The sequence below is a fragment of the Oryctolagus cuniculus genome, chromosome 10, assembly GCF_964237555.1.
Source record: "Oryctolagus cuniculus chromosome 10, mOryCun1.1, whole genome shotgun sequence".
Lineage (NCBI taxonomy): Eukaryota > Metazoa > Chordata > Mammalia > Lagomorpha > Leporidae > Oryctolagus > Oryctolagus cuniculus.
The window spans coordinates 123,260,620-123,283,289 of NC_091441.1; the positions used below are offsets into that span (position 1 = coordinate 123,260,620).

The window sequence follows — 22,670 nt, forward strand, 5'->3', positions numbered from 1 at the left end:
TGTGACTGTAATGGACACTGTTAACTCACAGTGTGTTCACAGCACACACAGCGCCTGTGACTGAAATGGATGCTGTTAACTCACAGTGTGTTCACGGCACACAGAGCGCCTGCTACTGTCTGTAATGGACATTGTTAACTCACAGTGTGTTCACAGCACACAGAGCCCTGTGACTGTAATGGACACTGTTCACTCACAGTGTGTTCACAGCACACAGAGCGCCTGTGACTGTAATGGACACTGTTAACTCACAGTGTGTTCACAGCACACAGAGCCCTGTGACTGTAATGGACACTGTTCACTCACAGTGTGTTCACAGCACACAGAGCGCCTGTGACTGTAATGGACACTGTTAACTCACAGTGTGTTCACAGCACACAGAGCGCCTGTGACTGTAATGGACACTGTTAACTCACAGTGTGTTCATAGCACACAGAGTGCCTGTGACTGTCTAATGGACACTGTTAACTCACAGTGTGTTCACAGCACACAGAGCGCCTGTGACTGTAATGGACACTGTTCACTCACAGTGTGTTCACAGCACACAGAGCGCCTGTGACTGTAATGGACACTGTTAACTCACAGTGTGTTCACAGCACACAGAGCGCCTGTGACTGTAATGGACACTGTTAACTCACAGTGTGTTCATAGCACACAGAGTGCCTGTGACTGTCTAATGGACACTGTTAACTCACAGTGTGTTCACAGCACACAGAGCGCCTGTGACTGTAATGGACACTGTTAACTCACAGTGTGTTCACAGCACACAGAGCGCCTGTGACTGTAATGGACACTGTTAACTCACAGTGTGTTCACAGCACACAGAGCGCCTGTGACTGTAATGGACACTGTTAACTCACAGTGTGTTCACAGCACACAGAGCGCCTGTGACTGACTGTAGTGGACACTGTTCACTCACAGTGTGTTCACAGCACACAGAGCACCTGTGACTGTAATGGACACTGTTAACTCACAGTGTGTTCACAGCACACAGAGCGCCTGTGACTGACTGTAGTGGACACTGTTCACTCACAGTGTGTTCACAGCACACAGAGCACCTGTGACTGTAATGGACACTGTTAACTCATAGTGTGTTCACAGCACACAGAGCGCCTGTGACTGTAATGGACACTGTTAACTCATAGTGTGTTCACAGCACACAGAGTGCCTGTGACTGTCTGTAATGGACACTGTTAACTCATAGTGTGTTCACAGCACACAGAGCGCCTGTGACTGTAATGGACACTGTTAACTCACAGTGTGTTCACAGCACACAGAGCGCCTGTGACTGTAATGGACACTGTTAACTCACAGTGTGTTCACAGCACACAGAGCGCCTGTGACTGACTGTAGTGGACACTGTTCACTCACAGTGTGTTCACAGCACACAGAGCACCTGTGACTGTAATGGACACTGTTAACTCACAGTGTGTTCACAGCACACAGAGCGCCTGTGACTGACTGTAGTGGACACTGTTCACTCACAGTGTGTTCACAGCACACAGAGCACCTGTGACTGTAATGGACACTGTTAACTCATAGTGTGTTCACAGCACACAGAGCGCCTGTGACTGTAATGGACACTGTTAACTCATAGTGTGTTCACAGCACACAGAGTGCCTGTGACTGTCTGTAATGGACACTGTTAACTCATAGTGTGTTCACAGCACACAGAGCGCCTGTGACTGTAATGGACACTGTTAACTCACAGTGTGTTCACAGCACACAGAGCGCCTGTGACTGTAATGGACACTGTTAACTCACAGTGTGTTCACAGCACACAGAGCGCCTGTGACTGTAATGGACACTGTTAACTCACAGTGTGTTCACAGCACACAGAGCGCCTGTGACTGACTGTAGTGGACACTGTTCACTCACAGTGTGTTCACAGCACACAGAGCACCTGTGTCTGTAATGGAGACTGTTAACTCACAGTGTGTGCCCCACTTTGTGGTGGACAGCATGACCTCACTGCGGGTGCTCCAGAGAGGCTGTCTTCCTGTGCTGGACATTGTGACCTCACTGTCATTACAACACAGCTGTGACAGTGTGACTTCACTTTAAGTACCATACAGGCTTGGGCCTCTCTGTCCCATTCTTGGTTACCTTGTCCCTTAGGAGTCTTCTCAAGTCCTCCCAGACACCCAGATGGTGAACAAAGTATCTTGTCAGAAGTCAGGAGATGACTGAGCTGGTGTCAAAGCATGTGTCAGTTGGCTGTTATCTTCACGCTGGAACTTGGAGGCAGGTAGGGCTTCACCAGGTTCGGCAGTAGTTACTCCCTTTCTCCTTCAACCCCTGATCTCAGGCTTTTAGATGCCTGCGGTCAGTGGGGGTAGAGCGTTACTTCATGGGAAAATTGAGATATTAACAACTCAAGTTTTGAGTAACTTGTATTACAGTGTATTATAATTATTTTATTATTATTGATATTCCTTTATGTACCTACTTTATACATCAAACTTCATCCTAGGCAGGGATATATAAGAAGAAAACAGTACTTGCAGGGTTGGGTTTCACCCACAGGATGAGGCTTCCAGTGAGGGTGCTGGGGCGTATCCCTTGCATGCGACTCCTGCCTTGCGTCTGCGAGGCTCTAAGATTCCTGGGCATTAGAATGGGTGCCGCTGCATCACCCTCTCAGCAGCCCGAGGTCCACACAGTGCACGCTGGGCCTGTGCCCTTGCTCCGTGGTGCTCGGCAGAATTCCTTGGGTGGTCCCCTGTGGAAGAGTGGTGACAGTGTGAAAGGGGAGGGGCTGCGGCTCACACACACAGGCCCAGATGCATGCACGCGGTCCACCCGGGGGACTTGAAGATGCAGCCAGGAAGTCTCAAGCTGATGCTGGAAAATGCTCGCCTTCACTGGGAGGCCCTCTCCGTGAATGCAGTGCCGCTGTTACCAGCGCTGCTTCACCTGTTCCCACCCCAGCTAAACAGACAGGGATGCATCACCAGCCACCTGTAGCCACAGATGTGCAGCTATGAGACAGGTGGGCAGTGCACACGCCACCCCGTCCAGGAGCACGTGGGTGTGTGGATCAGGCTCAGGGGTTGGTGGGATGCACCGATCTCACCACCATGGGCACCACAGGAAGGAGGAGCTGGTCTTTGAAATAGAGACCCTGTAGAGGGGCTTTCCAGGGCAGCGTCTCAGTCCTCTTCCCTGGAGGCTGCTCAGATCTGAGAGAATCAGAAAAAGGATCCCCACCTTGCAGCTGTGCAACACTGATAATTTCTGGAATATTAAGGAAGAGTTAATTTGTCTAAAAATATTCATGTCGATTGCTGGCTTTTCCTTGTCTGTTGCCTTAATCTCACAAACAAGAGAATCAATCTCCCCGTGCTAGTTCTGCTTGCTTAAATATTTGTTTGAATTCTAGGCAGATAATCATTTAATAAATATCCTAATCTAAACTTTATTTTTTGTTTGAAAACCCTCCAAAATCTGAAATGTATGTTTGAGCTGATAATTCCTAAGTAGTAAACACAGATAGCAATGTGATTATTGTAGGTCTTCCAAATTTGGATGACTCTCTTTGCTTGTTTTTATAAATTTTATAATATATAAGAAGTTTATAAATCTATAAAAAGTTATATAATTTATAAGAAGTCTATAAATTTAGTTATAATTATAAATAAATCTAAATAATATATAAATAATTTAAATATAAATAATTTATAAACAATTTATATAATAATTTAATATAAATATTAAATAAAAATAATATGAATTATAAATATAAACTTATAAAGTTATATTTATAAGTTTATAAATTTATAAAAAGTTATACATAAAATGTTATAATTTATAAAAAGTTTAAAAATTTATGAAAAAATTATAAAGATTTTATGATTATATTAGAAATGATAGTTGAATTATTTTATGATTACTGTGTGTATTTTGAGGATATGAATGTCTAAAAGATGGCATTAAAACACCTCCCAAGTGTCCTGAAAAGTGGATTTGATGGAGATTGCTTGCTGGGAGCCTAGACTTCGAAGCTGATTTTGCCTGCCTGAGCATTGTAACTGTGTGCTTGATGGACAGTGTCTGGTATTTTCTCAGCACCAGAGGGAGGTGCCTTCCAGCAGAACCGTGGCATCTGGGGACAGCTGATTTGGGAAGTGATTTTGTCTCCTTCCCACATCTTCTCAGGTCTACAACATTAAAGCAGAGCTTTACGAGGTCGTAGTCGGCAAGGCAGTCCCCAGGTGAGCGTGTGAGGGCCGTGTAACCCCTGCTTTTGGGCAGGTGCTGTGGATCCCCTGCCACAGCAAAGCCGGCGCGAGTAAGGACCGTGATTTTAGGCTTCCTGCAAGCACCGTGAGCGCTGCCACGTGTTCTGGACGGAGAAGCCCAGGAGTGGAGTGGGGGCCTCCAGCACTCTGGCCACTACCCCAGGTGCACAAAGGAAGCCAATCCAGCTTGTAATTGATACAATCATTGGCTCACTGAAATCAGGTGAGCTTCACACGCCCTCTGCCTGGCCGCACAGCAGTGGCCCCTGTGCGCCCCAGACGCTCTTTGGCCGCAGTCTCTGCACTGGACAGGGGCCCTGGATGTACAGCTCCCTGTCTACTTGGGTTTTTCTTTGTTTTAAACTTGTTTTTGTTGTTTTTAATGTGGATTAATTTTTAAATGTTTTACTACCACTCTGTGTGTTCAGAGAGAGCATTGAGTATGAGTGTGAATCTCCATGAGTTTCACACAGAGACAAAGTGCAAAGTGCTGGAATGCGACTCCCTGTGCTCTGGATGGCCCAGCTGCCAGCGCTGAGACCCCGCGTCCAGCCACTGTGTTCTGGCACGTGCAGGTGCCACGGGTGTGTGGAAACACACAGACAAGTTGTACTTCTTTGTTTGTCAAAGGGTCACATGCAATCCTCTGTGCTGAACTTCTTGTTTCCTGAGAGTCTGTCTCTGAGATTCCTTCTTGATCCCGTTGACCTTGGCCTGTGCTCAGTTCTCGCGGCTGCCTCCCAGGGACCAGCACACCAGCTTTGGAAAGGGAGATGGGTGATAGATACATTCCGCTTTGTGAGCCGTGTCGTCATCGCCACGACAGCGCAGCCCTCTCGGGGAGAAGCAGCGTGGGTAGCACAGGAATGACAGACAGTAGCGCGTGCTGATGAAGCTCCATGTACAAGAGCAGGCCTGGTCTGCAGTTTGTAAGGTTTGCTGTTGTGGGACTGTGCCACCACGATGGGTCCTGCTGTTCGTAGACAGCTCAGCTGGCAGTCACTGCCCCGTGAGCACTCGAGGGCGTGGTCCCATGGATGTCGTTCGTGTCTCCCTGCCTCCTGCTCAGTGATTAATCCATCGGAAGCTTCCGCTTCAGTCTACCCTCTGTCACAGGTTCGTCTGTGCTGCGCTCAGAGGATGCTGATGTCCTAACCCAGCATGTGTGAGTGCGACCTTGTTTGCATGCAGTCATCAGAGTGGGCCCTTGTCCAGCCTTGGGACACACTGGACAGAGACGAGCACAGGGGACAGTGTGAGGGTGCAGGGGGAACACTCTGAGCAAGCGGCAAACACGGGAGGCCACCAGGCGCCGGGAGAGGGCCCTGGCTCCCAGCCTCCCTCAGTCCTCAGAAGAAACCACTGTCAGTGCTGTGTGTGGAGAATGAAGTGGCTTCCCTGTTTTGTGCTGTGTCTTCGTTGCCACAGTGAGGGGACACATTGATACCTACCCTGAGGGGCCACTGAGTGGCATGTGGGAGAAAACACCTGCGGTTCACCCTGAGCAGGTGAGTACAGTGAGCCATCAGTCGGTGCTCACTCCCAGGATGCACCACGCAGGGGCTGGCCCGTTAGAGGCAGAAGCATGCTTTGAGCTTCTTTCTGAATTGTTCAGTGCAGCCATTCCTTCTGCATCCCCAACTGTGTGCCTTCTCTGGACATTTTTCTGGGTATTGCCTTTATTACTATTCATCCTGCAATGTGGCAGACTTTCTTTTTCCTCTAAGATACAGTGAAGTTGGCGGCTGTGAAAGGCTGACTGTTTTTTGAGATGCGCTGGCGATGCCATGCTCTGGTGCTCACACCAGGGGACCTGGAAGCCAGCTGGGGAATTCAGATTGTAGGCCCCAGCACGGCCAGCGACCGTGGGATTGTAAGAGCAAGGTCAGGGCAATTAGAATCTGCCTCAGTGAGGACAGACTCATAAAGCCCTTTTGATTTTCTGTGACTTCACGCATGTGAAGCTGCTTCATTTGGAGAGACTTAAAAGTATGAATGCCACTCTTGGAAATCAGGAATCTGTTCTATTGCATTTTTTTGATCTATTAATTTATAGAGAACCGATGTCATGAGTCTCAAAGGTATGATTCCAAGAATACAGTGGTACTTTCCCCCCTACCCTCTCCCTCCTCCTTTTTTTCTTTCAATTGGTGGTGACAGTAAACTTTGTTCCTTTATAGTGGTAAGCTCAGTGCTCCTGTAAACACAGAGCTCTACAAGTGAAAGGTGGAGACTCTCATTGCAGAAGTACGAAACAGGACCCCTTCCTTTTACCCTGTATAAAAATCAATGTACAGTGGATCTCAGGGTCTAGACCTAAGACCTGAAACCTTCCGATGACTGGAGGAGGACCGAGGGGAAACGCTGTGGCACATTGGCCTAGGCAGGGACCTCTTGAATGTATGTCAATCTTACAAAGAAAACCTGAATTTCATCTTCTCCACTGATGGTGTGGCCCAGCGAGCATCGGCAGTGTGTGGTGCCAGTGAGCGGGGCACACCGAGGCCATCAGAAGTCCTCGCACAGCCTTCAAAGATGGACGCATCAGAGCTGGGCACTTCCACTGGCCTGTTGTTAAAAGACATCATCTTCATCTTCTGCCTCTAATATAACACGCACATTTTTCTGGCAATCAAACTAGTGAGGTTGCATTTGTAGAAAACCAATGCTTTTAATGCTGCACAAAGTAGAATTACGAGGAAAACGAAGCCCATATTAAAAACAGCGGTGACTGCTGGGTGGATGAACTGTGCTGTAACGTGAGTCCCCCCTCACTACCCCCAAGCTGGCATGGTGCGTTCACTGGGTCTTTCATCCTTTAGGGAGGAATACAGTTCCACAGATTCCAATCCGTAAGCCCAGCTCCTTCGCAGTTTAAGGGCGTCCCATGGTCAGTCTGTAGGTCCAGAGCTGGACGAGGTGTTCTGTAGTTCCCCTGAGAGCTGGCAGCGGGGTGTGGAGTCCTGGGCGTGCTTGTGTCAGCTGGGCAGCGGGTGGGAGGAGCAGGTTTCCTCAGTCAGCAGGACCGCGCGGACAGGCAGCCTTCGCCAAGGCAGCACCGACTCGGGCCCTCGCCGCGCGATGCCTTGAGATTTTTAACCCAGCAGGGTGACCCTCCTTCTTCTGAGAGATGGTGTCTTCTCTCACCATCAGTCTACAGGTAAAATGAAAACTACGGAGGGTTCTTAGCTTTGCAGTATTTTGTTAGCAAATGTTTTGTTGCTTCAGGAAGGTTGATGCTATCTAAAAGGAGTGCAGGCCCTGTCTGTCCAAAGACGTGAGTGTCCTGAGAACATTTGTCATGGGAAAGGGGTGAGAATACACAATCAAATGTCTGTAACCAAATGCCCAGACCTCCCCGGAACAAGTGGCCCAAAACATCTTTGCATTTTAACTCTGAGTAGCTGCTGCTGTCTGGTTCAGTGCTCTCTGCTCAGGGACAAGTCTGGCTCCTTTGGGGCCTTTTCTGCCAGCCACCGACAAGAATGCTGTTCCAAAGTGAAATCAGAGACCTGATTGTAGATTGAATCTCACCCCCCAGAGTACGCGGTAGATGGAAGCTGCCCATTAAATCATCAGCTTTTAATTAAGTCCTTTGCAGCTTAAAGATCCCCAGACTCAGTGATACATGTATTGTGCTTCAAATTAGTTACTTCTTATTTTTATTTTTTATACTTTTATTTAAAAGAGCTAGAGAGAGAGAGAGAGAGAGAGAGAGAGAGAGAGAGAGATGGAGATCTTCTATCGACTGGTTCACTCCCCAGACAGCTGCAGTAGCTGGAGTTGGGCAGATCCGAAGCCAGGAGCCGGAAGCTTCTTCCTGGTTTCCCTTGTGGGAGCAGAGGCCCCAGCACTTGAGCCATGTTCGGCTGCTTTCCCATGGGCATTAGGGGGGAGCTGGATTGAAAGTGGGGCAGCCGAGACTTGAACTGGCACCTGTGTAGTATGCTGGTGCAGCAGGCGGCAGCTTTACCTGATAATGCTATAGTGTTGGCCCTATCAGTTTAGTTGTTTTTTTGGTACTCAACTCAACATAGAAAAATTGTGTGTGTTTACCAAGTTAAGCAGCAGTGGCCCCCTCTGGGCTCCTGAACACAGCACAATAAGGGGTTGGGAGCACTGTGGTCATCACGGTGGGGCCACACCTGCACCCCAAGGCCTGCCCGTTCTGTGACCTGGCAGCCAGGAGCTGTCCTCACCTCTGCTACGCAGGCAGGTGACGTTGCAGGCTGGAGTGCTCCCAGGGTGCCTGCTGTCCTGTTAGCATGCCACTGCCTTGACCTAGTTGTGCTTGGGGTGGGGCTGGATCATCAGACTGGCTTTAGCCACGTAAGTGTTGGGGGCCCAGTGTGCCATTCCAGAACCTGGAACCTCAGAGGGCCTGTATGTGTCCACTTTCTCTCTCTACCTGGCCACTGCCTGTCACAGTTTAGGCAAGAGAGAGCCTGCCTGAGGCCCATGACTCACATGTGAGGGGCAGGGCTGTGTCGCTGCTGCCCCCGCTGCCCCACACCCAGGGACAGCACTGTGCTCATCAGCAGTCAGCGTTGCTGTCAGCATAGACACAGGATGGTTTTCGAGATGGTTCAGTGGGCTCCTAGTCACGGAGCTGGAAAGTTGCATTATTCTTTAGAGTACGCTAACTGCCTCTCAGCCACGAGGCCCATGTCGCATGCTCGGGGCATGAGGGAGGCAAGCTTCCTTTGCTATTTATAATCCTTATCATAGTCTATGCAAAGAAATAACCTGTTTCTGTGGTGATAGGAAAATAATTTGAAGAGGATGAGGAAATAATGAAATTTAGCATACAGGGACCTATGAAGGGATGACTCATTTATTGTTTTACGTGAGAAAATTTCCCCTGGAAGGAAAACGGACCTTTCTCACCTCACAGTGAAGAATGATGCCAAGATTGAGATGACGACAGCATGAGACTGTCACTCATCACGCAGTTACGACCTGCACAACAGCCCACACTTCCCAGGCTGAACTGGATGTGAGGTGCCCATCGTGAGTACCCAGAGTTCCAGAGGAGGGGCAAGTTCTAGGGTTAAAGGCTAGTGTGCGTGGCCCAAGGACTCAGGGTCACATCAGGCTTAAGATACAGCACATCTGACTTTGGAGAACTGCATCTCAAATTTAATGAGCTGGACCCTGCCTCCTCGTCTGATAGAACTGAGAAGGGGTAGACCCCAGCAGAAACGTTTGTAACACCTCTTCCAGGTGACTCTGAAGTGTGCAGTCCCGGTTGTACCCAACCTAGAGCCTGTGTGGCTGTGTCCTCTCCGTAGCCCTGCTGTATCCTGTGTGGCTGTGACCCCTGAGGACCCCTTGTTTTGCATCTGTGCCTGTGACCCTCCAGTACCCCTTGCTACAGCCTTTGTGACTGTGTCACCTGCATACCTTCTTCTCCCTTTAGAAAAGCTTTGGGAGCCGGCGCCGTGGCTCAATAGGCTAATCTTCCGCCTTGCAGCGCCGGCACACCGGGTTCTAGTCCCGGTCGGGGTGCCGGATTCTGTCCTGGTTGCCCCTTTTCCAGGCCAGCTCTCTGCTATGGCCCGGGAGTGCAGTAGAGGATGGCCCAAGTACTTGGGCCCTGCACCCCATGGGAGACCAGGAGAAGCACCTGGCTTCTGCCTTCAGATCAGCGCGATGCGCTGGCCGCAGTGCGCTGGCCGTGGCGGCCATTGGAGGGTGAACCAACGGCAAAAAGGAAGACCTTTTTCTCTGTCTCTCTCTCTCTCTCACTGTCCATTCTGCCTGTAAAAAAAAAAAAAAAAGAAAAAAAAAAGAAAAACTTGGGGAATCTTCTCATGCCTTGGCCTCCTCCTCCATCATCTTGGATTTGATGTTTTAGCAAGCAGCAAAGAGAAGGAAACAGAAGGGGTATTCAGTGGGGAAGCAGTCATGGAAAACATCTTCAATGCAATTAGGAGAGAAAAGGATGTCCCCTGGGAAGGTGGGTGTTAGCATGCCAGTGTGATGCGCCACCATGATTTCAGAAGCACTGGGAGTAAACAGGGTGTTCTTGCTTTGGATGGAATCGTAATACTTGTCTTACTGCAGCCGTAGTGGGTCTCTTCCTTCCCAATTCCTTTCCTCCCAGTGATGGAAGTAAAGATTCAGACTCCACCTGGGATGCTGCAGCTGCTCCCACCTGGGCTGTGGGTGGACGTGTCCAGCCCCTTCACACTGGGTTTTGTCTGAGTTGCTGCAGCCCAGAACTGTGAGGCTTAATGTGCAGCTGCAGGCTTCCAGTCGGCCTTTGTGCCCCGGCCCTGAAGTCCAAGGCAGTTGTGCCCTGGATGGTCGCAGGTGCTGAAATGAGCTGCACATGAGCCCTGCCCCTGTGAGTCCCGTACAGGTCCTGGGAGGCACAGCTGCCACAGAACTTGCCATTGTATACCAGCCACATCCCGGAATTTTCGTTCTTAAAAAGAACGAAAGATCCGTTGCCACGGATCACTGGGCTAATCCTCCGCCTGCGGTGCCAGCACCCCGGGTTCCAGTCCCGGTTGGTCCTCTTCCAGTCCAGCTCTCTGCTGTGGCCTGCAAAGGCAGTGGAAGATGGCCCAAGTGCTTGGGCCCTGCACCCGCATGGGAGACTGGGGGGAGACACCTGGCTCCTGGCTTCGGATGGGCACAGCGCGCCAGCCGTGGCAGCCATTTGGGGGGTGAGCCAATGGAAGGAAGACCTTTCTCTCTCTCTGTCTCTCACTGGCTAACTCTGCCTGTCAAAAAATAAAAAACAAAAGGATCTAATGCAGATATACGTAAACAAAAAATTGTGCGTTACACGTTGATTTTCTAAAAGATTTATTTACTTATTTGGAATTCAGAGTTAGAGAGAGAGGGGGTCAGAGAGAGACTTATAGCGACTGATATTCCATTTGCTAGTTCATGCCTGCAGTGGCTGTGGCTAAGCCATGGCAAAGCCAGGAACTTCAAAGAGTCTCCCATGTATGTGGCAGGGGCGAAACCCTTGGGCCCTCTTCTGCTGTTTTTCCCAGGCCCTTAGCAGGGAACTGACTTGGAAGCAGAGCAGCTGGCACAGGAACCAGCACCGTATGGGATGCCAGCGTCGTAGGCAGGGACTTGACCTGCTGTGCCACAACACCAGTTCCCATGTTGATTATTTTTAACTCTTCGTGTCTCTCTGGTGTTTTGGGAATTCCTAAAGGAATTCTCAGTGGAGAGTATTCCTCTTCCTGCTATGGGAACACAGCAAACCCAGAGCTTTGGGGCACAACAAAAGTAGTAATAAGAGGGAAGTTTACAGCAGCAAGTACTCACATGAAAAAAAAAATAGTTCTCAAGTAAATGATCTGTTGATGCCTCTCAAGGATATTGAAAAATAAGAACAGCAGTAAGCAATAAATAATAAAAATTAGAGCAGGAATAAATGGAATTGCCACTAAAAATACAAAATATCCGTAGACAAAAAGCTCATTTTTGTGAGAAAGTAAGCAAAATAGACAAACCTTTATCCAGATTAATTTAAAAAAAGCCTCAAATAACTGAAATTGGACATGAGAAAGGAAACATTATCACTGATGCTACAGAGATATGAAGGCCTGTAAGGCGCCACTGTGCACAGCGGGTTCAAGGAGCTAACAGAGAGTCTAAATGGACATGGGAGTAATGAAACTGGACCAGTAATTAAAAGTCTGCCATCAAAGAAAAGCCTAGGACCTGATGGCTTTACTACTGAACTCTGTACCACATCTAAAGAGGAGCTGACTGCAGTACTTTTCAGAATGTTCCAGATTACTGGAAGGCTGGTACACCGCCAGGCTGCTGTTGACGGGGATCATCACTTTGCCACCCAAACAGATGAAGACACAGCAGTCCCAGAAAACTCTAGAGCAAGTCCTTGATGAGTGAGTAGACACGCGACGTTCTCAGCAGAATGCTAGCAGACGGACGCCATGCCGCGCCGCGCCGCATCAAGACGATCGCAAGGCACGATCAGGTGGGATTTGTCCCAGAGGTGCAGCCGTGGTTCACACTTGCAAATCAGAACCTCTAAAACTCAGGTCAGCAGAGTCAGGAACGAAAGCCGTGTGCTCATCTCGGCGGACACAGAGAAGGCGTCTGGTAAGATCCCGCGTGCATGCGTGATAGAGCTGTGACCAGGCTCAGCCTCAGCCCGACCCACCTGGCCCTTACATGGAGATGCAGTGCAGCAGAAGGGCCGGTCGGTGACTGCGGCGGGAGATGTGGACGGCGGCGTGCAGTTCTGAAGGTGATGGCTGCCGTGGGCTGTGCAGCACGGTGTCGTCCATGAGGCCGTGATTCGGGCCTTCGTCCCTGCGGGGCTGTTCCCGCCAGCGCTGTCTCTGGTGCCTAGTTTCCATGCCTGGTTTGGTGCCCGCATGTGTCCTCTGTTGGGCTCGTGATTGCCAATAAACACGATCTTTGCTTCAGTCATCCGCGGAAGCGTTTCTCATTTGCAGTTGGATTGTCCTCATGTCCATTGTCTCTAGTCTCGTTAGTTCCTAAAGGTTTATCTGCTCTGACTCTGTGTTTCAGGCTCGAGAGACTGTGTAGACAGAAACGTGCATTTGCAGTCTTGGTTCTCAGGATCTGCATGGGAGCTGGGGACCCGCTTCTGTCGCTCAGTGCTGTTTTGGCATAGATGCCTGATACTGAGTGCTATTCCATGACGCTGACCACGGATGGTGCCACGGTTCCTTTTCCACTGTAGCCCAGGTCACCAATGGCCGCATGCCTTGTTACCCTCTTCAGCACTTCAACACTTGAATGATTAATTTATCTAGAATGGCCAGCGCCGCGGCTCACTAGGCTAATCCTCCGCCTGCGGCGCTGGCACACCGGGTTCTAGTCTCGGTTGGGGCGCCGGATTCTGTCCCGGTTGCCCCTCTTCCAGGCCAGCTCTCTGCTGTGGCCAGGGAGTGCAGTGGAGGATGGCCCAGGTGCTTGGGCCCTGCACCCCATGGGAGACCAGGAAAAGCACCTGGCTCCTGGCTCCTGCCATCGGATCAGTGTGGTGCGCCGGCCGCAGCGCGCCGGCCGCGGCAGCCATTGGAGGGTGAACCAACGGCAAAGGAAGACCTTTCTCTCTGTCTGTCTCTCTCACTGTCCACTCTGCCTGTCAAAAAAAAAAAAATTTATCTAGAATGTAGGATCACAAACTTTAGTCAAATAGTGATTTTCTTATAACAACAGACAATTATCTAAAATGTTACATAAATTTGCTAGAGAATTATGAGGATAGGGTTTTTTTAATGATTTATTTATCTATTTGAAAGAGTTAGAGAAGGACAGGTGGAGGGAGGGAGGGAGAGAGAAGGAGAAAGAGAGAGAGAAAGAGAGTTAGTCAGAGAGAATCTTACATCTGCTGGTTCACTCCCCAGTTGACCACAACAGCCAGAGCTGAGCTTCTTCCAGGTCTATCATATGGGGGCATGGGCCCAAGGACTTGAGCCATCCTCTACTGCTTTCCCAGGCCATAGCAGAGAACTGGATCAAAAGTGGAGCAGCCAGGACTCAAACCGGCGCTCATATGAGATGCTGGCACTGCAGATGGCTGCTTTACCCGCTAAGCCACAGTGCTGGCCCAAGAGGATAGATTTTTAAAATGACTTTATGTAAAAACGGTTGGATCTATATTAAGAAATACATTGGAAATGAGCTCACTGATTCTAATACCTGACACAGTGAGTGCGACGTGTTTGTGTGATGCTGAGACGTTTGATTGTGTAGCTGGAATGTGTGCTGTATGTAAAACAGTGCCATTTATACAGCGAGCCATTAACCCCACATAACTTTTGATTTCACCAAATAAGAAAGAAAAGGGAACATGCTGGCAAACATTCCAGGGGTGTTTTTGTGGCAGCTGCTGGCGTGTGGCTCTGTGGTAGGCAGGGAGCTGTTGATCCCAGGGCCCAGAAACTGCTCCTGGAAAATTAAGATGTTTTCCTCTCTGTCTGTAAGGTTCATGTCTTAGAGAGCTAAGGAGAAATTAGCAAGGGAAAACGTGCAGCTTGTTTACTATAGCTTGTACGTGACGAGGGAGCCTTTAGAAACGGAGGGCCCAGGGGACGCTGCTGTGCCACCAGGATGGTGACCGTGAACCCTGCGACAGAAGTGTGCGTGGAGAGCTGGAGGAGGGAGGCAGGCCTGTGTGCTCACACGTGGGATGCCTGTCCCCTCTGATTACAGGCAGGATGCCTGTCACAGGAGGGTCTTTGGGGGAGGCAGAGGGAGGAAGTCGCAGGGACCTTCCTAAGACTGTGACTGTTTGGTGGGTGGGCAAGGTCACAGGACCCTCTCTGCCTTTGCCTGCTGCCTTACTGTTGGGGGAAGCATTTTTCAGGCCTGTCCTATGTAGGTGATTTTCTGAATTTGTTTGCCTGTCTACAAGAGGCTTCAGAAGTTGAAAGTATCCCATGAATCTAGTAGAAAGAACAGCTTATCACCCTGCTCCCCTCTCCTGCCCTGACGTTGCCTCTTAGTGTGGTTCTCCCATTCCTTGACCCCCACCTTGTTCCCTACCCACAAACCCCCACTTATCCGTGTGGACTTTCAAATCGAGCCCCCTCAGTCGATATAAAATTGGTTTTTGCTATTTTAATTGCTGTTCAACTCTGGCTTCTTTGACAGCTGAATCTGGATTGGAGGGGACGGTTTAGGTGAAAAGTTTCCCGAGCAGAACAAGGTCCTGACACTGTGGCCATCACTGGGCCAGCCTTCATCCGTGCTTCCTGGTTACTTCTCCGTGAGTGAACAGATGTATCAGGGGGAGCACATGAGAGCCCCTGGCCCCCGCACACTTGGCTCCTCTCCTGCTGCCTTTTGTCAGTGCTCCCCCAAGGAGTGCTGAGCTCACCCTCACTGCCTGTCATTCCCCGTGGGCCACTCGCCGGCTTCTGTGTACACAAACTGTCCCCTCCAGCTTGAGCCTTCTTCCTGATCGCTTCCCCCAAAATCCAGTGGTCAAGACCAAGACCACTGTCCATTCGTAGACTCACTCCCTTCCTTGGGCGGTTTTTGCCCGTGCTGTTTTGTACTTCACACGGCCCCGCTTCACAAACCCGCGGGCACCCCCCAGGCACCGTGCAGCAGCCTGTGTTTGCCCACAGTCTGCCCCCTGCCCTTTCTGCTCGTCCTTTGCTGTGTGGTTTTCTGGTCCTCCCCTGGGCCGTGTTCTCCAGCTCTGAGACCTTTAAGAATTTCTTCCTCTGGAGGCAGAGGAGCTGAGGATGAGGAGGGAAGGAGAGCAGTGCACCGTGGCCGAGACTGGAGTTGGGCCCTCTGTGCGTCTAGGGCTGGGCTCCGACCCCAGTTATGGGCAAGTGACTTGCTGACTGTGATGCGACCCGTTCACCTGAGTTGACAGAAAACCCTAGAACCTGTCTCGTGGTCACCGGGATGAGTGGATGAGTATGGTAATTGCAAAGCCCTCGTCAGCAGGGGCTGCTGGGTGGGGTGCAGGTAGCCCCAGTATTATGTGATCTGCTTTGTAGGATGAGGCTCCCAGTTCCTCCAAGGAGAGCTATGTGTCTTCCTGGAGGGCCCCAGAACATCTAAAAGCTCTCCTTGAATGAGAGTGGGGCCTGAATCCTCCCCCTGCTTGTCCTTGGATTTTCAGAAAGATCAGCAACACATGTGTCAGAACAGTGAACTCTTGACACTTCAAGCAACTTTAACTTAGAAATGCTATTTATTTTTCAAGGCGTAAGCATTACTGTGCTGTCTTTAATAGACTGTCATCTCTCCTAATTTATAATGCGTTCTGTGAGCTTCCTATCTTGGAAGTAGCTACTTATACTTACTCTTCAGGAGCAGATATATTTCTATAAAACCCGCAATCCAAAAAGTCTGATAGGCATAACCTGACAAATACCCTAAAGCCTGGAACTTTTCCACGTTCCTTTGCCGCTGGGAGACAAAGACGGAAATAAGGTTCCACTCTGATGCCCTCTGCTGTGTACATGGGCGTGTCATTGTGTGACTGGGTGTTGGAGTCTGTGAACCAGGGTGCAGCTGAGATCAGTGGGGCAGACCTCGCTTTCTGTCTCCTGCAGTGAACGGGAATTGCAGCGCAGCCGCTGGTGCAGGTCACGATTGCTGACATGCGAAGGCTGCGGGACTTAGCTCTGTCACTTTGACCTGGACTCTGATAAAGCTGTAGTGGCATTTTGGGGCAGAGACCGGGGAAAGTGGTTTAAATGCCAAGTAATGGCAGGCATAGGGGGTTGCAAATAGCCCAGTGGGACACACAGCCTTCAGTAGTTTTGATAAAAGTTCTCAAATTAAAGGAAAATATAATTATATTTTGATGCATCTTAAATGGTTCTTTATAGGATCTTAAGTAAAGATTAAATAAACCTGAACATCCACGGATCATAAAGACAAGAATGGTGCCCATCTACCTTCTCATTTTAGAAACTGGGCCACAGAGACATCGAATATCAAGAACAAGCAGCCCTTAAGGAACTGTGTCAGCAGAGGGGGCATCGGTGCCGTGGCCCATCAAGAAGCCAGCTCTTCCAGTCCAAGGGTGAGATGCTGGCCTTAGGAGGCAGAGGGTGACTATGGCACCAGCCTCCACAGCAGTACCGGGGGAGAACATTGCAGGAAGTGGTGGCCATTGTTTTTAAACATAATAACAGCATAGATTTAAAATGGTATTATTACCAAAATCAAATTTAAAATCAGTTTGACCTTGTATTGTTTTTGCCTTTTGACAAGAAAATTGAGCACTTTGCTGAAAACTGGTAATGCCCTAGTGGAGTCATGCAGCTGCTAGCCTTGCGCGTGCGGGCTCTGATCTCCGCTGTGTTGGATTCCAGCTGGTCAAGCCGAGCCGGCTGCCTGAGCTCTGTGCGTGGCTTCCCTATTTGTGAAGTAGAAGAGCAGCAGTACTTACGTACGGGGCGTGAGGAGGAAAACCGGTCAGTGTGTCTGCGGTCTGCAGATTTTACTGTGGGAGGTGCTGTGGTTTGGAAATCCCTGCTAGAACTGATTGCCTGTGGGAAGTCCTGGGAGGCAGGACACGTGGAGTCGGGCAGAGGTCGTTGGTTCCTGAGGGCTGTGCCCTCACAAGGGGGGTGATTTGTTGGTGGATTAACTGGCACTGCTTGCTCTGTCTTGCCATGGCTGTGCACAGAGTCCCCACCAGCAAGGGAGCCCTCCCCAGGGGCACTCACTGGTCTGGAACTTGAGCCTCCAGCAGCGGGAGCCTTTGTTCTTTATAAGTTAGTCTCTATTCATTTATCACAATGGAAACGCACAGTTAAGACATGGTGATCTCCCAGTCTCAGCCCAACAAGAGAAATCGGGAGATAACTGGAGTGTGTCTTCATAACACCCACACCACAATTCCTCCTCCCAGGAAGGGAGGTGAAAAGGTCAGACCACGGGCACACGGTCTGTGTACCAGCACTTCTCCCACGTCCACCAAGCCCGTGGCATCCGACCATTGCCCTCTTCTCTTTGGATGACCCTGGGATTTGCAATCAGGGAGCTGCATGTAGTCCCCTGGTGGGAGCCAGCATCAGGAGAAGTCCCGTGTCCTCCCAGGGCCGGTCAGAGGGAGGGACACAGAGCCTTCTTCACAAAGGAGGGTGAGTGTCCTCTTCGCTGTAGACGTCATTGTCCTGGGAGCCTCACTAACGCAAGCTTTGTGTCTAGAGGGGACACGGTCTGGCAAGTCCAGCAAATCTGATTATGCTTCCTTCCATTTCTGTTCTGTGGGATCCAAACAAACACCCCACATATGTAAATTTGAAAGCTAATTATGGGACGTTTTATGTCTTCTTAACCAGAAGCTGAAATCACTGCGTTTGGTGAGTGAGTTTTCATTTTTCAAAATCCCCAGGTAAATAATGATTCTTAAACATGGTTGCTGTGCATCTGAAAGAAAGGAAACACAGATGAATGTGCACGGTGTCTGCGGTAGATGGACCTGACCAAACAGCAGGCTGCATGCTTCCTGGTAGGCCTAGTAAAACTGTTGAGAGAGCAAATAATGACAAGGAGGAGATTCGGACCCTGTACACAGCACGTCCCCCGTGCACTCCTGCTGCTGGGCAGTTTAGCGAGCTGTTAGGGGATTAGCACTGTGTATGCAACCAAACGCATTCCTGGCTCTTCACTGGAGAGAATGAGTACATTAAATGGCTCCCAGCTGCCTCTGCCTGGGAATTGCTGACTTGGAAATGCTGTGTCCAGTGAACCTCTAGAGAGTGACCTAACCCCTGTGGAAATGTGCGCACCCTCCTGACATCAGAGCACAAGTTCTCACTGGGTGAAAATGCTAATGCAGAAATGACAACACCCTCTACACTGATCCCTCTCTCCAGGAATTGCAGTCAGTGACTAACTGGACCACTTTATCTGGTTCCCTCCAGACTGCGCAACCAGGGAACTCTGACCTTGTCTGGAAGGGCACGTACAGGAACTGGCAATTCAAGTGCGCCTTGCGTTGTGTCCTCACCACTTAGTAGCCCTTCCCACTTGGGTGCGTCTCATGTCTAAGGTGGACGCTTGTGTCTCACAAGGACCAGATGGCTCGGTTCATGGGAAGGTGCCCGCGTGAGTTAGCTTCCAGATGCAGGTGCCATCCTGGCCCTGTGGTGGTCTGCGGATGGTATGAATCCCATTTCCTGCAAGCAGTGGTCTGTTTGGTCCACAGCCTCTCTGAGTCTACATCTCAGCTCTGTTCCAGCTTAGAAGATGGAAAGTACAAGGAAGCAGGTGTCAGCTCGTCATAAGGAAAAGATTGACGGTTGTGACATCTTGAAATGGGTAAAATTTGCTTTTCGTGAGTTCCCATTTATGACACAGATTCTTCAAGGTCTGCTGGGGCTGTGCGGCACTGCTGCTCTCAGGCAGCTCCTGAGATGAGTCAGCACACCGAAGCTTTGGAGTGATTATCCTGCGTCCGCGTCCTTTGCCACACCTGCTGAATGACCTTTTTGAGTTGAACAGCGAAGGATTGCACACTGGAGCTGTAAAACACAGTGCATTGCTTATCTCAGTGCCCGCAAGTCAGAAGTGCAGCTTGGTCCCAGCTGGGTTCTGTGCTGAGGGTCCAGCAAGGCTGAAATCAAGGTAGAGCAGAGGGACTCCTGCCTGGAGGCTTTGGGGAAGTGCGTTCAGATTGTCCTTAGAATTCAGAACTGGGAGACCTGGGACTGTTTTTATCTAGAAATCGCCTGCACATCTCCTCTCCAGAGCAGTGGCCGTGGGTCAGAGCCTTCCAGTCGGACACACTTGCGATCGCTTTGACTTCTGCCTTTTGTGCTAAACAGAGAACACTCTGCGCTTGTACAGGGCTGACTGCCTGCATCAGACTCTCCAGAAAGTCTGCAGTTTCCGGTCAGCCAACTTGAGATAGTGGTGACGTCTTCAGCATCTTGCCTAGCAGCGCTAGATTTGCGTTTGTCTGAAGGACTGTGGAGAGGAGTCGTGGGCACTCAGAATAAGCCTGCCTACTGCAGTCACGCTAACCTGCAGCAAGCCTTCTTGTCTGATGCCCACGGTGAGACAGCGCCACGGGTCACACAGAGTGCATGTGCTTGCAACGGCAGACACCTCGGTCTTCACAGCGCCTGTCCCTGATTGGAGTCACGTACCCGGTTTTTGTGACTGTTTGGTAATAGTTACTGAAGGTACATTGGACTGTGTTGTTCTCATTGCTGTACCCGCAATGCACAGTACACTGATCAACAAGTTACAGGTACTTGGGACATGTTTATTAAAGGAGAAGCTAAACAAGTGAATAACGATGATATTTCTGCTATTTCTCTGGATGGAAAATTCCACAGCTTGGCAGTAGAATTTTTAGTGAATTCAGAGTTAGTGCAGATGAAATCTGTTTGCATCTTGGTAGACATGCCGAAAGCAGGGAGGGCACAGATTTTCTGTTAACTTTTCACACAGCATCTGACCCAAGACTCATTTGCACCAGATGCCTGAATTTAAATCTTGTTCCTGGAGAGCTGGGATAGCCTCTAAAGATGTTCACACGTCACATCATTTGACATCAGACCGTAGACAGCGTCCCGCGTTTACCCTCAGTGAAGTTCCCAGTCTCGTTTCTGTTCTTTGGGTTTTCAGCACAGTCCATCCTGTTTGTCCTCCAGTTTGAATTCCCACGTGGATCCTCAGAACCTGAGTGTGTTTGGGAATAGGATTGCTGCCAGTGATATTAGGGGTTGGGGTCGTGCTCTGTTGGGGGCAGGGAACTGGTTTCCTCATCTGAGTGTTTGGAGACAGGCAGGGAGAAGGAGGCAGAGACCTGGCAGCCTGTCACAAGTGTGTCAGACCAGGAAGAGGCAGCGTGGCCTCTCCTTAGGGCCTGTGTTTGCTGTACAGATGCCTTCGTGTTGGGCCCGCAGCCTCAGGACTGTGCGTGTGTGTTAGCCAAAGCCGCCAACAGAGCCCAGGGGGCCGGAACATAACCATCGTGTCCCCCGAGTCAGGCTGGGTCTTACTTCCAGGACTTTCCAGGCTGTGTTCACAGTGCCTGGTCCCTGTGCGGGGCGCTGTGTGTGACAGCCAGCACACGTCCTTCAGAGGCACTTGAAAGCACACCTGTCTCTACTCTGCACCCGCCACGTCTCTGCCCTAGGACCTGCGATCTTTGTACTGGAAATCCAAGTTGAAGGCAGACGGTGGACACAGGGCCGTGTTTCTGGCGCCATCTGTGCTTGGGGAAACGTTTTAGTGAGGGCCACCCTGTTGTGTGCTGCAGAGGGAGCAGGAAGTCAAATGTGGGCGTGTCCCTCCTGGGCCACAGAGTTCGAGGTTCACAGGTAGCAGGTGGATTTCAGCGGGCCACGCACGTTGCTGTGAATCTCCTTTATTCAGGTGTGCCGCTGGGTTCTTTCCTGAGCCGCATTAAACCCTGAGCTGCTGGAATCTACCAGGAAAGGTCAAAGGCAGTTTCAGACTTGGCATCCACACCTGGACTGTGTCTGGGACCCCCTCCCTTCTTGGTGACTTCCCTCAGGCCTGCGGTTAACACCTGCTGGCCCCGTGTTCCCCGTCTACCATGACAGCTCTGGCTGCTTTCTTGTCCGTGTCCTCTGCCGGACTCTAAGGCCCTCCCTACAGTCTGGCATCAGGCTGAGAAATGGGAACGCCCCTACCACCCTGTTGGGAAGACCCCAGCATCCGTTACACAAGTCGGGGGCTGCCTCACCCGCTCCGTGTAATGGAGACTGCAGGTGCCGTTCTTGGGCGTGGTGCCAAGGCCCCCGGTGTGCTTCCGGCAGGCCCTTCTGCAGGCTCTGCTTCCATAAAGGACTGCGGCACCACTCCACCCCTTTCAGAGGTCTGCTACTAAACCAGCAAACCAAAGGCAGAAGACAGCAAGTGTCGGCGAGGGGTTGGATGCCTTGTGCATTATTGGTAGAAATGTCAAACAGCACAGCTGGGTCGCACCGTTGAGCATTTCCTGAGAATATTAAATCTAGATCGTCCAGTGGCCCAGAAGTGTATAGCCAGAGAACTGAAAGTGCAGACAGGAGATCACCTGTGTACCATGCTGGTAGCATTGTAGAGAGGATTCAGGAGTGTCCTGTTGCCTGTTGATGTGTGTGTGGAGTGCGAGTCAGCCTTAGAGAGGAAGGATATTCCAGCACAGCACAGATGGACGGGGCTCGTGAAATAAGCCCGTCACACAGGTTGAACTCTGTGGGAGTCCTCTTGAATGAGGGTTTAGAGTCATCCAGTTCAAGAAGATGAAGAGTAGATCAGTGGCCACCAAAGGCTGGGTGAGGAGAGGGTGTGGAGGGAGGGGTAGTGGCTGCGGCATTGCAGCCCGAGATGGAAAGAGTTGTGGGGATGGGTGGTGGCAGTGTCTCCAAGCATACTTACTGCCACTGCACATACACGTGATGGCTACAATGTGAGTTTATGTCATGTGTGTTTAACTGTAACGTACAAAGTCATAAACATCGCTGAATGTGGTCAGTGACAGTCACTCAGTCACCAGCATTTCAGACCTCTCAGCTGACCCAGATGGTTTAAGAAGCACCAGCATGTGTCCATCCTGGGACCTGCCTTGGCTGGATTCTCTGTGTGTTCATAACTTGATGGATGAGGATAACATAATCAGCTTCTTTATCAAATGTATCCGTTTATGTAGCGGCTTTGGACTCGTCTTTGATGAGGTGATCTGGAATAGGCCCTGCGGAAATCATTGCTGGAATCAGATCAGTGCGTGGAAGAGGCGCGAGTCGAGGTTTCGGCCTCAGCTCTCCCTGCAGCAGCTTGTGCACCCCCGCATGCATCTGATCCCGCCCACTGCTGCGGACAGCTGCACGCACGCCCTGTCACTCAGCTGCTCCAGAAGGAAGCTTCATGACAGTGAACCTTCAAGGTTAGGTTTCTTTATTTTCCACATGAAATAATTTCTTGGGCTACTTAAACATAAACCAAGACAGTGCAGTG

General features: G+C 50.3%; 2 long non-coding RNA genes across 3 annotated transcripts in view; both read left to right on the forward strand.

The window, feature by feature from the left end:
* LOC103352100 (uncharacterized) overlaps positions 1-22,670 on the forward strand; it is a 385,595-nt gene that overhangs the window by 132,157 nt on the left and 230,768 nt on the right. The gene's annotated exons all lie outside the window — the stretch shown is intronic.
* On the forward strand, positions 1,782-18,204 carry LOC127487202 (uncharacterized). The gene is made up of 2 exons (XR_011379692.1): positions 1,782-2,248; positions 16,653-18,204. It is a non-coding gene; the product is annotated as an uncharacterized lncRNA (long non-coding RNA).